Source organism: Salvia miltiorrhiza, chromosome 5 (assembly GCF_028751815.1).
Source record: "Salvia miltiorrhiza cultivar Shanhuang (shh) chromosome 5, IMPLAD_Smil_shh, whole genome shotgun sequence".
In the NCBI taxonomy this organism is placed as follows: Eukaryota; Viridiplantae; Streptophyta; class Magnoliopsida; order Lamiales; family Lamiaceae; genus Salvia; species Salvia miltiorrhiza.
The window spans coordinates 29,527,240-29,541,930 of record NC_080391.1 but is presented as its reverse complement, the minus strand read 5'-3'; the positions used below and the strand labels follow the sequence as shown (position 1 = coordinate 29,541,930).

The following is a 14,691-nucleotide window of genomic DNA, read 5'->3' as shown; positions in this document are numbered from 1 at the left end:
CTCACGTATCAACGTAAACTCTTAATAAAAGCATGACAAGCGTTCACATAATGATCATAAAGCAATTAGACCCCATTACCAATCATCAACCTCTCAATATATTATTAAAATAGGTTGTATATAAAAAGAAAACGAAAGTAGGAGAACCTCTCAATATATGAAAACTCGAAAACTCATATAAACTAAACTAAGTCAAAATTTTATTTAGCCAACAAAAGACCTAGTCAAACATAATTAGACACTAATATCATTCTCAATTACATATATCATAAACCAAAATCACTTAAATAACACATAGGCAAAAAGTCCTAATTTTTATTAAACTAAACTCTTTGAAATTTTATAACACACATGAATCTTTAATCGAATCATAGATCCATCAATTTTAACCATTTAAACTCACATATAATCCATCAATTACAATTTAGGGCATAGATACACATATCCCAAATGTTATTAAACTAACTCACCTCAAATTCATCAATTGACATCAAATAATCAATTTACTCCGTCAATCATCATCATAGACATCACATAGACTCATTCTCATCATCAATTCATCATTTAATACACCAACTCACCAATTCCAAATTTTTGGGTAAACTAAACTCAATCGACTTTCACATCTCAAAGCATATACTTTCACAACACACATCAATCATCAACAAACACCACATATACCTCATTTTTCACCCCAAATAAAGGTTAAGAACAAGGGAGGGGTGATTTTCTTTCTCAATCATGATCATATACTCACATATAACATCATACAATCTAGATCTATAAAAATAAGAATCACTTACCCAAGATTAAACAAAGATCAAAGTTTTCCTTTCTCACTCTTCAAACCAAACCCCACGGTCCTCTTGAAATCTTCAAGAATTGAAAGGTGTTTATGTTGATTTGGTGGAGGATTTGATCTTGATGTGAACTTGGAAGCTTTGGTGATTCATCTATGGTGATCTTTTGGAGCAACATCGGAAGAGAGGGAGAGAAATTGAGAGTGGCCGAATGGTGAAGAAAATGAGGAAAATGAAGTGAATTTGTCTTGCTTAGGAAGGATGATTGGAGACCAAACACTATTCACCATTTAATACTTGTCCCCCCTAAACCTACACACTAATCCCTTCCCTTCATCTTCATACCACACGTCCACTTCAAGTAAGGCTAAGGAAATTAATCACATGCTTATTAAATTAAAATAATCATGTGTGTGTAAGGTTGTGTAGTCTAGAATAAATCATGTGTTAAGCTACATTAATAAAATCATAAAAGACTAATTACTAATTAATGCAATGCTATGACACAAAACTCTTGTGACCAATATTTAAAATAAATATGGCACTAATAGTAGTGCACTCACTCAATTATAATATTCCTCATCATAGAAAAAAAATAATTTGAAAATATTTTGTTTGAAATTTTTTTTTTTAAACCGGCATTCTTTGATTTCTCGGTAAAAATAAACTGCACTTGCTTTGAAAACTTAATTAAAATTCCAAGTGCTAAAGTCATCAAATAAAAATCATAATAATTTGCTCACAATGACATACGTAACAAAACTCACATAATCAATCAGTCACGTAATTTCACATAATATCACGTCAAAGCAGTCGGCAAACACAGACAAACTAGACGTCTCTCTGACCGATTTTTTTTTTTTTTTTTTTTAAGGTTTTTCACTCTTTCTTTCTCGACTCTATTTCCAACTCATTATTCCTATTTTCTTAATAGGACAGTCAATCTCTCTGACATCTCAGTATTCTCAATAGTGTTAAGACACTATCTCACAACATAGGGAAAAGTACGGGGTGTTACATGTACTATCAAATTTAGATAAAATTCATGACTTCATGCATAATTTAAAATTCATGTGGCTCATATAAATACACTTAACTCACCAATTAAAACTTATGCACCACATTTATAAAAATTTTCCTTTAACTAAGCACATTAAAACACATATATAATGATTAAATCACATCAGATAAATCAAACCAGTTTTTTTTTATTATAAATGGATGCCGAATCCCTAATTATTAATAATTAAGCCCTTAATCAGGAATTAAAAGTCAAGGTATGACATACTATCCTCCTTAAAAGAAATTTCGTTCGAAATTTGTACCACATGAAAATAATTCTGGGTACTTCTCCTTCATGCTAAACTCGAGTTCCCATGTCGCCTCTTCTTGATGATGGTGCTTCCAAAGAACTATTACTAAGGGTATCGACTTATTCCTTAGTACTTTAACTTTCCGATCTAGAATAGATTCGGGTCTCTCCTCATATCAATTGGATTCTCAATTCCAATTTATCTACACGAAATTTACTTGAGAATAAGTTCCCTCGTCCTTTTGCGGCAGTTCATTACTCCTACCTCATTCCTAGGGCTCATCTACGGAGTATCCTATTTTCCAAAGACCAAAATGGTCATCAACCCATTTCTTGTTACCTATCACATGCATAACACTTTCCTATGAATCTATTTTAAAACTATCATAGACCAATTAACTTAAGTCCTCGTACTCGAACACTATATAACGGTCTTAGCTTGAACTCTGAATTTCTATCATAATGAGTGGTCGATATCATTTATAGGACAAAGACTAATCTCAACTAATTACAATGAGACACAATTATACGAAGTCATAGTTTGGGTAGTATACTACATCGGTAGACTAACATTTCTAGGTCTTATCAAACAAGGGGATCTATTCTGACAACTCACGAGTTGCAAGGCTCAAACTCAACACAACATCAAAATAAGGTGTTGTAGAAATTGTTCAAGAGAATCAAAAGAATGACCATAGGGTATGAAATGATTAACTACTAGGTCGAACAAAATGACCTCGAGTATGAACCCATCTGGCTTTTCAACCGAAAGTTGAAACACATGGGTTTTCAACCCAAAAGACGTCTACTGAGATTTGGATCATGTGGACTGGCCAGGTCCAACATCATCACCTCCCAGTCACACGAGAAACATCGTCCCGAACTTGAAGGGCCATGAACATACTATACATAACAAAACATAAGTTCATTATGACAATTAAACTTATCTTAAGGTTCCCTATCCTATTGATCTCAAACCCCAAACCTCTCTTAAGACATATACACACAGACATACGTACACAGGCAAAATACTATATTCATAAAATCTATCCTATAGCAAAAGTCGATTTGATATTCCGTCGTACTTGAACATTTGAACGTAGAGACTATGGTTCAACCTTTGATGCAACGTTTACCTTGAATTTGTCTTGTATCGTCATTATGTGCTTTTCCTTTACCTCGTACATATCTTTTCATTCGTCTTTGTAGTTCAAAAGAACCATCATTTTCTTAAGGGAGCTGAAATGCTCTAAGTTCTCTTTCATTCTTCTACCTCATCACCTTAAGAATCTAAATTGTAGAGATATCCTACTAATCTAGTAGTCTATGTTCTTTTAAAATTGTGATCATGCAACTTATAGCAATCTATGTTCTCCGGAAAAACATATGTCAATTTTCTATCATTCGTCTGATCATAACATCATAGATTGCGAAAATATGCCATGAAAGGCAAAACATTCAACATTTCATCATAACCTGCTCTTCACATAAACATATTCATGAAGCATTTTAGAACATTAACATCTTTAAAACGTTGAAACTGCAGTTACCTTCTTTCCTTGATTGAGCACGATGCAATGGAGTGTTGAGCGGTGCCATATGAACCCGTGTAAGTCTAAAGATTCAAACTAGACTCGACTCTTTAGAATAAGGTTTCTAGGGCCAGAGCGAACGAACCGCTCTGATACCACTCTGTCACAGCCCACTATCCCAATGACGGGTTAACAGGGGTTATGACTTGGGGTGAACAATAAGAAATGGAAATGGACAATTACTTAACATTAAAGTATATGAAAATATCACTTATAGATAAAAAGGCTAGGATCATATATGATCATTTGGATACTTATAAAACATACACATAAAAGAGAACTGATTAAGGTGGTTTACCCAATAACACGTGTAACAACTTCATAACATAGAGTTATCCTAATCAAAGTGTTTTGCAGCGGAAAACGTGTGAGATATACATATGAAGATGTATACTCAAGGTTACATTTCTTGAAATGTCAAAGGAACACCCGCTCAACATCATTCCATTCCATCAACTGCTCAACCTGCACATTTAGAAATACATGCAGGGCTGAGTATAAAAATACTCAGTGGGCATAGCCGAAAATACAACATGCATACATATATAAATTGAACTGCCATAACAGTAACACACAGGGGTTTTCTTAAATGACCTGCGCTTACTAAAATATTTCTTTCATTTTCATAAAGTCGATCGGCCGATCATTTTCCTTCATATGATCCATATCTGTTCCTTTCTGTCACGCGCCGGGAAGGAGGCCTCCTTACCACGGACGCCAAGACCGGTCGCAAGCGACTCGCGGTCTCCATAAGTGTACACGTTAACCCTAGCTAGCGACCTTTGTCTAGCATAGGATCCCAATTGGATTTCCTTTAAAGTTGGCGAACCAACACAGATAGGATACATATAAAAACATAAACATTTTTGGCAGTCAATCATTTCATAAACATTTCATTTCATTTCATAAACATTTCATTTTCATTTCATAAGAGTCATTTATCATTTGGGCATAATAATAATATGAAATTAACAGTTAAAATCATCTCATGCATATATTCGTATAAGAGGCCTACGACACGCAGGGGATCTCTATATACGTATAGTAAAAGTAATGCCCACCTGGATAGGCAAAGCCTGAAGATTATAATCACATAAACTCGTCTTGGGAAAGCAGCGCTAATCTCCTTGGTTCATAAAGCCTACAAGAAATTCTATTCTTAATAGGTCTCGTGAAGCTAACTTAAAGTCTTAGTGGATGTACTAAACATACTTGATTCATCACGCCGGGTTTTCAAATTTAATAATAAAAATTGAAAACTAATTCTTGAGCTAAGGACACCAACAATATCCTTACTAGATTTTCTTTTAATAATTGAATTTATAAATAAATCCAATTAAATCATAAAACTTTCTATTGCATAATGCAAATGCAATTTCATGTCATGCTTAAAACATATAATAAGTACTTTCTTAAAATATGCACATAATAAAAATAATATTATATTATTATACAAATATATATTTTTTTTAAAATAATTAATCAAACTATATTATAAGTCTAATTAATAAATATTGGTAGCCCATTTAAAATAATTAAATCAAAGACACTCTCCCATTTTTATAAAATTTCGTAGCCCAAAATACAAGGGCAGCCCAAGTTTATTATAAATAAATCGGGCCCAACTCTTTTGAAATAAAAGGTCCAACTGAAATAAAGCCAAGTCCCAAACCAAAAGCCCAACAATCCGGGCCCAAAACCCAAACCCTATTACCTTTCTCCTCCCTCTCTTAATTTCACGCACACACACACTCAGATGACACGCACACACACACTGACGCACACACCAGGGGTTGGTGCGGCGCCGCCCTCTTCTCCGGCGAAGAGCGCCGCGATCAATCACGGCCGCCGCCCTCACATCATCACCTCCCTCGTTTCCCTTCACTCACAGAACCCGGCACCGGCCTTCACCTTGGCGACGGCGAGGCGCCGCCGCCTCCCTCGTCTCTCTCTGACCGTGAGTACAGGACACGCCCACCACACTTCCGCTGCGCTGAACTCTCCACTCTCTCTCTGGCGAGAAGCCGCCGCCATCCATCGGCATCGCGGCCACCACGCCACCGCCGACAGCAGCAGCAGATGAGGCGGCTGTCACCGGCGCCCTCTATCTCCCTCGACTCTCTTCAAACCTCTCGCGCTCCGGCGAAGTGGCAGCGACAAGCCATCACCTCGCCTCATATCTCTCGCCCTCTGTCTTACCTAACCCGGCGGAAACAGCCTCCACGTCGCCGCCGCGCCTGGTTCATCTTCTCCAGCCGAAGGCTGGAGCCACCACGACCGGCGCCGCTTCCGTCATCCGGCAGCTTAAGGTAAGCCCTAATTCCCTATTCTCTTTTTTTCTTCCCTCATCTTTTTCCCTTTTTTTTTTTTATTAAAAACTGAAATACTCATCTCCTTTCCCCTCTTTGACAGACCGGAAACCACCGCGGCTCCGTCGCCGTCCGTCAACCGCCGGCGACGAAGAGTCACCATGGCTGCCCTCTCCCTCTCTCGACTCACACATACAAAACAGGGGTTCAAGCCTCATATTCAGTCCAGATTCACAAGTATAGCAAAGTTAGGGTTTTGTTTAGAAATCTGTTCTTTCATCATTCATTTCTCATTTCCTTAGCAAAAATCAAACCTTGTAAATGTAATAGCTTAGAAAATATATCATCATGTGTGCGTGTGTATTCTTCTGTTCTTTTTTTTATCAAAAACATATATGAAATTTCTATTGTAACTGTAATACTTGCCGAAATAAAATGAGTGTGTGCTATGGCTCTCTTGATGTGTTTGTATGGATCATAAAAAAAAATATAATGATAATGGAACATTGAAATATAGATTCTCAGTATAGGAAAAACCTTGAGATATGAGGGATGTATATTGTGAATTTGTTGTTTCTGCAGAATAAGTAATCACCAACACATTAGTAGTGGATGAGGTGAAACAGTTTGTGAAAGGAGGAACATTAAATCCTTACCCCCTTCTTGATCGAAAGCAGCGTGACTTGAGGAGAGAAAGGAAGTGGTGATTGATCTCTACTTTGTGCTTATTTTGAGGAGTAGTTGGGTGGGAGTAGCTGAAAGTGGGAGGAAAGGTGGAGGAAGTAGGTGGGTGTGGAAGAGTAGGTGAAGGAAAGTAAAATAAAATAAAAAGCCTTCCGGGTTGTACTATGAAAACTGTAATAATTTTTCAGTGTTTGCTTAAATAAATAGCTCGTGTAGATACTAAATGCTCAATTTAAAAAAAATATGAAATGCATAAGAATTTAAATGACTGACATTTACAAAAAGGATTTTGCAAATCGTTCGTTGGAATTAAAATAAATTCATTTTCTTTATATCCGGCGTGAATCATCTTACTTCTAAATTTCGAAAATAAATTCTAAATTTAACTCAGGGAAACGGGGTATTACAATTCAAGAATTACGATAATCGATTCGATATTCAAAAATATTCGAATATTTATAATATATTTATATTTTTATAAATAAACAATAAAATTGATATAAAGTAAGATAAATAAAAAACTAATTTAAATAATAATAATAATAATAACAATAATAATAATAATAATAATAATAATAATAATAATAATCAAAGCTTTGAAAAGACTTTGATTCCGATATATAATTGAAACAAAAGTGTTTTATTTGAAATATTTTATATTTTATAAATTTTCTCAATCAAAATTGTGAATTGAATATATTCGATTCGAATTAAATAGTAGGAAGTCTAATAAAATTGTAGGAAATTTCGTATTAAATATTCAATTTATATTGTTTAAAATATACATTCAAAAAATTTAAATGAATATTCAATTCGGTTCGAGTATTCACGAATCAGTTTACGAATAGTAAATAAGATTCGAAAGATATTCGAATACTGATTCGAATATACAATTCTTTTTACGGAAATGAATCTAATCCTATGATATTCGATTCGATTCGTTTACATCCCTAATACGATTCGAGAATTACGATATTCGATTCGTTTTCATCCCTAATACGATTCGAGAATTACGATATTCGATTCGATATTTGAAAATATTCGAATATTTATAATTTCTCAATCAAAATCGCGAATTGAATATTTTCGATTCGTATCAAATAGTAGGAAGTCTAATAAAATTGTAGGAATTTTTGAATTAAATATTCAATTTATATTGTTTAAAATACACTTGTAAAAAATTGAAATGAATATTCGATTCGGTTCGAGTATTCGCGAATCAGTTTACGAATAATAAATAAGATTCGAAAGATATTCGAATATTGATTCGAATTTACAATTATTATTACGAAAATGAATCGAAATGATATTCGATTCGATTCGTTTACATCCCTAATACGATTTGAGAATTACGATATTCGATTCGTTTAATCCCTAATACGATTCAAGAATTACGATATTCGATTCGATATTCGAAAATATTCGAATATTTATAATATATTTATATTTTTATAAATAAAAAATAAAATTGATATAAAGTAAGATAAATAAAAAAAGTAATTTAAATAAAAATAAATAATAATAATAATAATAATAATAATAATAATAATAATAATAATAATAATAATAATAATAATAATAATAATAATAATAATAATAATAATAATAATAATAATAATAATAATAATAATAATAATAAGAATAATAATAATAATAATCAATGCTTTGAAAAGACTTTGATTCCGATATATAATTGAAACAAAAGTGTTTTATTTGAAATATTTTATATTTTATAAATTTTCTCAATCAAAATTGTGAATTGAATATATTCGATTCGATATTAAATAGTAGGAAGTCTAATAAAATTGTAGGAATTTTCGTATTAAATATTCAATTTATATTGTTTAAAATATACATGTAAAAAATTTAAATGAATATTCAATTCGGTTCGAGTATTCACGAATCAGTTTACGAATCGAATACTAATAGTAAATAAGATTCGAAAGATATTCGAATACTGATTCGAACATACAATTCTTTTTACGGAAATGAATCTAATCCTATGATATTCGATTCGATTCGTTTACATCTCTAATACAATTCGAGAATTACGATATTCGATTCGTTTTCATCCCTAATACAATTCGAGAATTACGATATTCGATTCGATATTTGAAAATATTCGAATATTTATAATTTCTCAATCAAAATCGCGAATTGAATATATTCGATTCGAATCAAATAGTAGGAAGTCTAATAAAATTGTAGGAATTTTTGAATTAAATATTCAATTTATATTGTTTAAAATACACTTGTAAAAAATTGAAATGAATATTCGATTCGGTTCGAGTATTCGCGATCAGTTTACGAATCGAATACGAATAGTAAATAAGATTCGAAAGATATTCGAATATTGATTCGAATTTACAATTATTATTACGAAAATGAATCGAAATGATATTCGATTCGATTCGTTTACATCCCTAATACGATTTGAGAATTACGATATTCGATTCGTTTAATCCCTAATACGATTCAAGAATTACGATATTCGATTCGATATTCGAAAATATTCGAATATTTATAATATATTTATATTTTTATAAATAACAAATAAAATTGATATAAAGTTAAATAAATAAAAAAACTAATTTAAATAATAATAATAATAATAATAATAATAATAATAATAATAATAATAATAATAATAATAATAATAATAATCAAAGCTTTGGAAAGACTTTGATTCCGATATATAATTGAAACAAAAGTGTTTTATTTGAAATATTTTATATTTTATAAATTTTCTCAATCAAAATTGTGAATTAAATATATATGAGATTCGTATTAAATAGTAGGAAGTCTAATAAAATTGTAGGAATTTTCGTATTAAATATTCAGTTTATATTGTTTAAAATATACATGTAAAAAATTTAAATGAATATTCAATCGGTTCGAGTATTCACGAATCAGTTTACGAATCGAATACTAATAGTAAATAAGATTCGAAAGATATTCGAATACTGATTCGAACATACAATTCGTTTTACGGAAATGAATCTAATCCTATGATATTCGATTTGATTCGTTTACATCTCTAATACTATTCGAGAATTACGATATTCGATTCGTTTACATCCCTAATACGATTCGAGAATTACGATATTCGATTCGATATTTGAAAATATTCGAATATTTATAATTTCTCAATCAAAATCGCGAATTGAATATATTCTATTCGAATTAAATAGTAGGAAGTCTAATAAAATTGTAGGAATTTTCGTATTAAATATTCAATTTATATTGTTTAAAATATACATGTAAAAAATTTAAATGAATATTCAATTCGGTTCGAGTATTCACGAATCAGTTTACGAATCGAATACGATTAATAAATATGATTCGAAAGATATTCGAATACTGATTCGAATATCCAATTATTATTATGAAAATGAATCGGATACTATGATATTCGATTTGATTCGATTCGTTTACACCCTAATACAATTCGAGAATTACGATATTCGATTCGTTTATATCCCTAATACGCTTCGAAAATTACGATATTTGATTCGGTATTCGAAAATATTCGAATAATTATAATTTATTTATATTTTTAGAAATAAGGAATAAAATTCACATAAAGTAAAATAAAGAAAAAACATTATTTAGATAAATATAAACAACAACAACAACAACAACAACAACAACAACAACAACAACAACAACAACAACAACAACAACAACAACAACAATAATAATAATAATAATAATAATAATAATAATAATAATAATAATAATAATAATAATAATAATAATAATCAAAGCTTTGAAAAGACTTTGATTCCGATATATAATTCTTTTAATTGAAATATTTTATAGTTTAGAAAATTTCTCTATCAAAATCGTGAATTGAATATATTCGATTCGAATCAAATAGTAGGAAGTCTAATCAAATAGTAGGAATTTTCAAATTAAATATTCAATTTATATAGTTTAAAATACACTTGTAAAAAATGAAATGAATATTCGATTCAGTTCAAGCATTCGCGAATCAGTTTACGAATTGAATACAAATAGTGAATAAAATTCGAAAGATATTCGAATACTGATTCGAATATACAATTATTATCACGAAAATGAATCAAATCCTATGATATTCGATTTGATTCGATTCGTTTACATCTCTAATACGATTCGAGAATTGTAATATTCGATTCTGTATTAAAAAATATTCGAATAAATATAATATATATATACATATTTATAATATAGTTATATGTTAGGTCCGGAGGGTCTGGAATAGGTGTATGGGGGGGGGGGGGAGAATACACCTATAGGCTATTTTTCAAAATCAGATGGATCTCAATACAGAGATCATAACGAAACTTTAAACTCAAACACACACACTTGTTTATTGAAAAGAGATTTGATCAAAACAGAGTTGACGACTGATACTGAAAGACTCTTCAGTAAGGAGTTATCAGTTAAGTCACAAGAACTTAACTGATGCACGTAAGGCTTCAGTCGGGTTTGATAAAAACAGAGATGTTATAAATCTTCTGGACTATCAGAAGATAGATCAGTCCGACTGATAACATACGCAGTGGAAATACTTTTGTTTCACAATAGCCTTTGTTGAGCACGTTGTTAGTCTTAAGTTTCTCTTTGCAATTAATCAGTATCCAATTTATCAAAGTAAGAACACAAGTAGGAAAGTAAAACTGAAAGCTGTAAATAACACAGAGATTTTTACGTGGTTCGGAAAACACTTCTTACATCCATGGTCGGTTGATCAGACCAACAACTTCACTCTGCAAGTGCTTACGGGTGCACTGCAAATCGATGCTTGTGCTTACGAGTGCACAGCAAACCGAATTCGTGTGCTTGCCGGGTGCACACAACCGAATCAACTGAAGATCCAATCTTCAGTACCAACACACCTTGTTGGATTTCTCACTCCTAGCACGAACTGGCACTAGGATCTCACGGAGTCAGAGTACCTTCCTGAACTTCTTTTCAACTCAAACACTCGATTCTATCAGTCGAAGGGAGGTTTGAAATCTTGCCAACTAAACTTCAAAGAACAAGTTCTTTGGAGCTAGTTTTGACCTAGGCTCTGGGTAAACAGAGGTTTGACTAAGGTCTAAGAAAATATATGTAATCAGCAGTGACTGATTTTTGGCTTTGGAATTCTCTTCTTCGATTCAAGCTTTGAGAATTTGAGCTTCGGGCAATTTTGACAGAGCTTCAGCTTGTGTTGTTGAATCAGTGAAGATTGAAGTGATCATCGAGCGCTATTTATTGGAGTGGTCTTGAATAGATCCGTTGGCGGAGAAGGTCTTCAAGATTTCTTCCGTTAGAAAGTAATTTGAACTTGGGCTGAGGCTTCAATCTTCGAGGTTCCTTGTTTGGTGAGAACGGCTATGTTGAAGAGTAGGAGATGCGACGTCTCTGATAAAGTAGTCACCAAATAGGAATGATCTCTGCAGAGAAATGATGATCCTAAGATCTCTGCATTTAATGCGGCTGTACTTTTGGAGTACGTGGCTTCCTTTGAACGTTGGAGATTCAGTCTGAGGAAGAATGTCTAACTGATACTTGACTTTAGTATCAGTCCACTGATTCCACGTGGCACGCATTAAGTAATCAGTTCAAGACTGATTTTTCAACTGATACTTCAGTTGGCAACTTCAGTCTTCAGTCTTTAGTCCTCCGTTCTTCAGTCTTCAGAACAACAACTAAACTAGAAAATAACTCTAACACTTGAGTTCGAACAGTTCTAGTCTATTACAAATAAAGACTATGGATTTTGGTATCATCAAAACAAGGATTAGGATATTCAATTAAGTTTCCAACAATTTCACCTTTTTTGATGATGCCAAAACTACACAACAGTTTTAGACAAGAAAAAGACTGAACTCAAAGTACAAGTCCTAAAACAGAGTGAATACTATTCCCCCTTAACAATAGAACCTAAAAACTTGTACTTAGAGAAAGAACACAACAGTTCTAAAACAGAACGAGGAGAAGACAGAAAAACATTAATCAGAGCCTGGACAAAGAGTCATTGTCTTCAGGTTGAGATCAAAAGAAGTTCTTTTCATTATAAAAAAAGGAACTGTTGAGACAACAGTTTGAATTACAGGACCAGTAAAAGACTTCTTATGAGTACATAAAATAAAGCTAAGGTTTCTGACCATACAAACCAAAGACTGCATTCTTGATATTGTTAAGAGCCTCTGAATGGACATTAGTAGGCACCTTCCAAATTTTGCAGATGCTTTTGACTTCTCTTGTGATGGAATCTCTGTTAACGCCGTTTCTGGTTCTTGGAGGACAAACTGTCTCCTTCAGAGAATTTGAAGTCGGAATCCTAACATCTTTCTGGGCAGCCTGCATCTTCTCAACCATCACTTTTTCAGGCCAATTGAAGAGAAAGTATTTCCAGGCTTCAATTTGGAATTCTCTACTCCTGTCGAGATTTGCGAAAATAACCCATTTGGTGTAGCTTTCTTTTAGCTTTTCCCACCATTCATTCATATCAGACGGTATCCATCGATCTTGTCGTTCACATCTATCCAAGTGGGATGCCAAGAGGCCTTCGCTGATATATTGCAATATTCTTTATTGTTGTTGAAGCCTCTGTGGGAAGGGTTGTGGAATATCTTCGCCCATGGAGAGAGGTTTCTTGGCCTTCGGTTCTGGGTTCTTGGAAGATGAGCTTTCTTCTCTTGATCTCTTTCTGCTGAGGTCTCTTGAGACAGAAGGAGCTTGCGCAGTGATGTTGGTAGTGCCAGAGAAGATGGCTTGGGCCCTGGAAAAGCTTTGTGCCAAATCTTTGGGTAAGGAAGGTTCCAAATACTCTTTCCCCTTTTTGGCATCATCACGAGGGCGAGAGCTAACCTTCTTCTGAAGATCCTTGATGTCGCTCAGCATCTATTGCATGAGCGAAGAGTTGGAGGACTCTCGAACAGAATTCAGCTCACTTTCAACTTTTGCTAGGCGAACAAGGATTGGTCGGAGTTCTTGCGCGATCATCAGTTGAGCGTCTGTAGAAGTCATGAAGTCTGTCATGAACTCGATGCGCATTTTTCCAAGGTGATCTTGAATATCAAGAAGTTGTTGCTTGGATTTTATTTCTGCTGCCAAGACGTATTAATGAAGCTCTTTCAGTTCTGTCTGAATTTTTGGAAATTCATCTTGAAGAAGGTCTCTTTGGAGAGTGAGATGATCAATTTCGGCTTGATGAATTCTTCTTCGAAGAGCGATGATGCAAGCATCGTGATTGATCATGTCGTCTTGGGCCTAAGCTTCAACAGCTCTGAGGTACCTTAGGAACTTTGCGCCATAGATGTCATGTCGTTCCCTTTCATGCTTGAGTGTTTCAATTGCGAATTGTTGTTCGGAGATAACATCCAACAGAGCATCAATCGGATTTTCAGTTCCTTCTGGAATTTTGAACTGAGTTTTGACGGGTTCTCTCCTTTTCTACTTAGTGAGGAATCCATCAGTGTCAACATCTGAGTCATAACGAATGACACCGGGTCGGTGAGGGATTTCAATGATTTTCTCTGGTTGCTCAGGAGGAGCATCGATGATTTGTTCTGGTTGCTCAAGGGGAGCATCGATGATTTCCTCCGGTTCCTCAGGGAAAGCAGGGGGTGCCTGTGCTGGTTCTTGAGAGGTTGAAGCAGCATCAGTGGCTGAGGTAACATCGGCTATAATTGGAGCAGAAGTGAGAACTTCTTCTTCAATGGGAGAGGAGGCAGCAAACATACGCCTTTGACTGATGTTAAGGCCCTCTGTTGGAGTGAGCTCATCAGTGGTGAAGATGGGTGGTGACGAAGGTCGAGGAGTTTCTGCAATATCCTCAACACGTCCTTCCGGAGATGAGGGATCAGCGTTGTCAGCTGATTTCATCTTTGCTGCTGGCGGGGAGCAAGAAGGTGCAACCTTATCAATGTCGCTAGGCTGAATATCCTCAAAGGAGGATGGTATAGCTGTTGAAGTTTCAATCAGCAACTGGCTGATTGGATCAGTCTTCATCTGTT

The 14,691-nt window shown here is 33.9% G+C and overlaps 1 long non-coding RNA gene across 1 annotated transcript; it reads right to left on the bottom strand.

Moving 5' to 3' along the window:
- Nucleotides 1-3,868: 3,868 nt before the first annotated feature.
- On the bottom strand, nucleotides 3,869-6,752 carry LOC131026409 (uncharacterized). The gene is made up of 4 exons (XR_009102288.1): nucleotides 6,670-6,752; nucleotides 6,551-6,589; nucleotides 4,766-4,845; nucleotides 3,869-4,169 (listed from the first exon to the last, which is right to left on the bottom strand). It is a non-coding gene; the product is annotated as an uncharacterized LOC131026409 (long non-coding RNA).
- Between the last annotated feature and the right edge of the window lie 7,939 nt (nucleotides 6,753-14,691).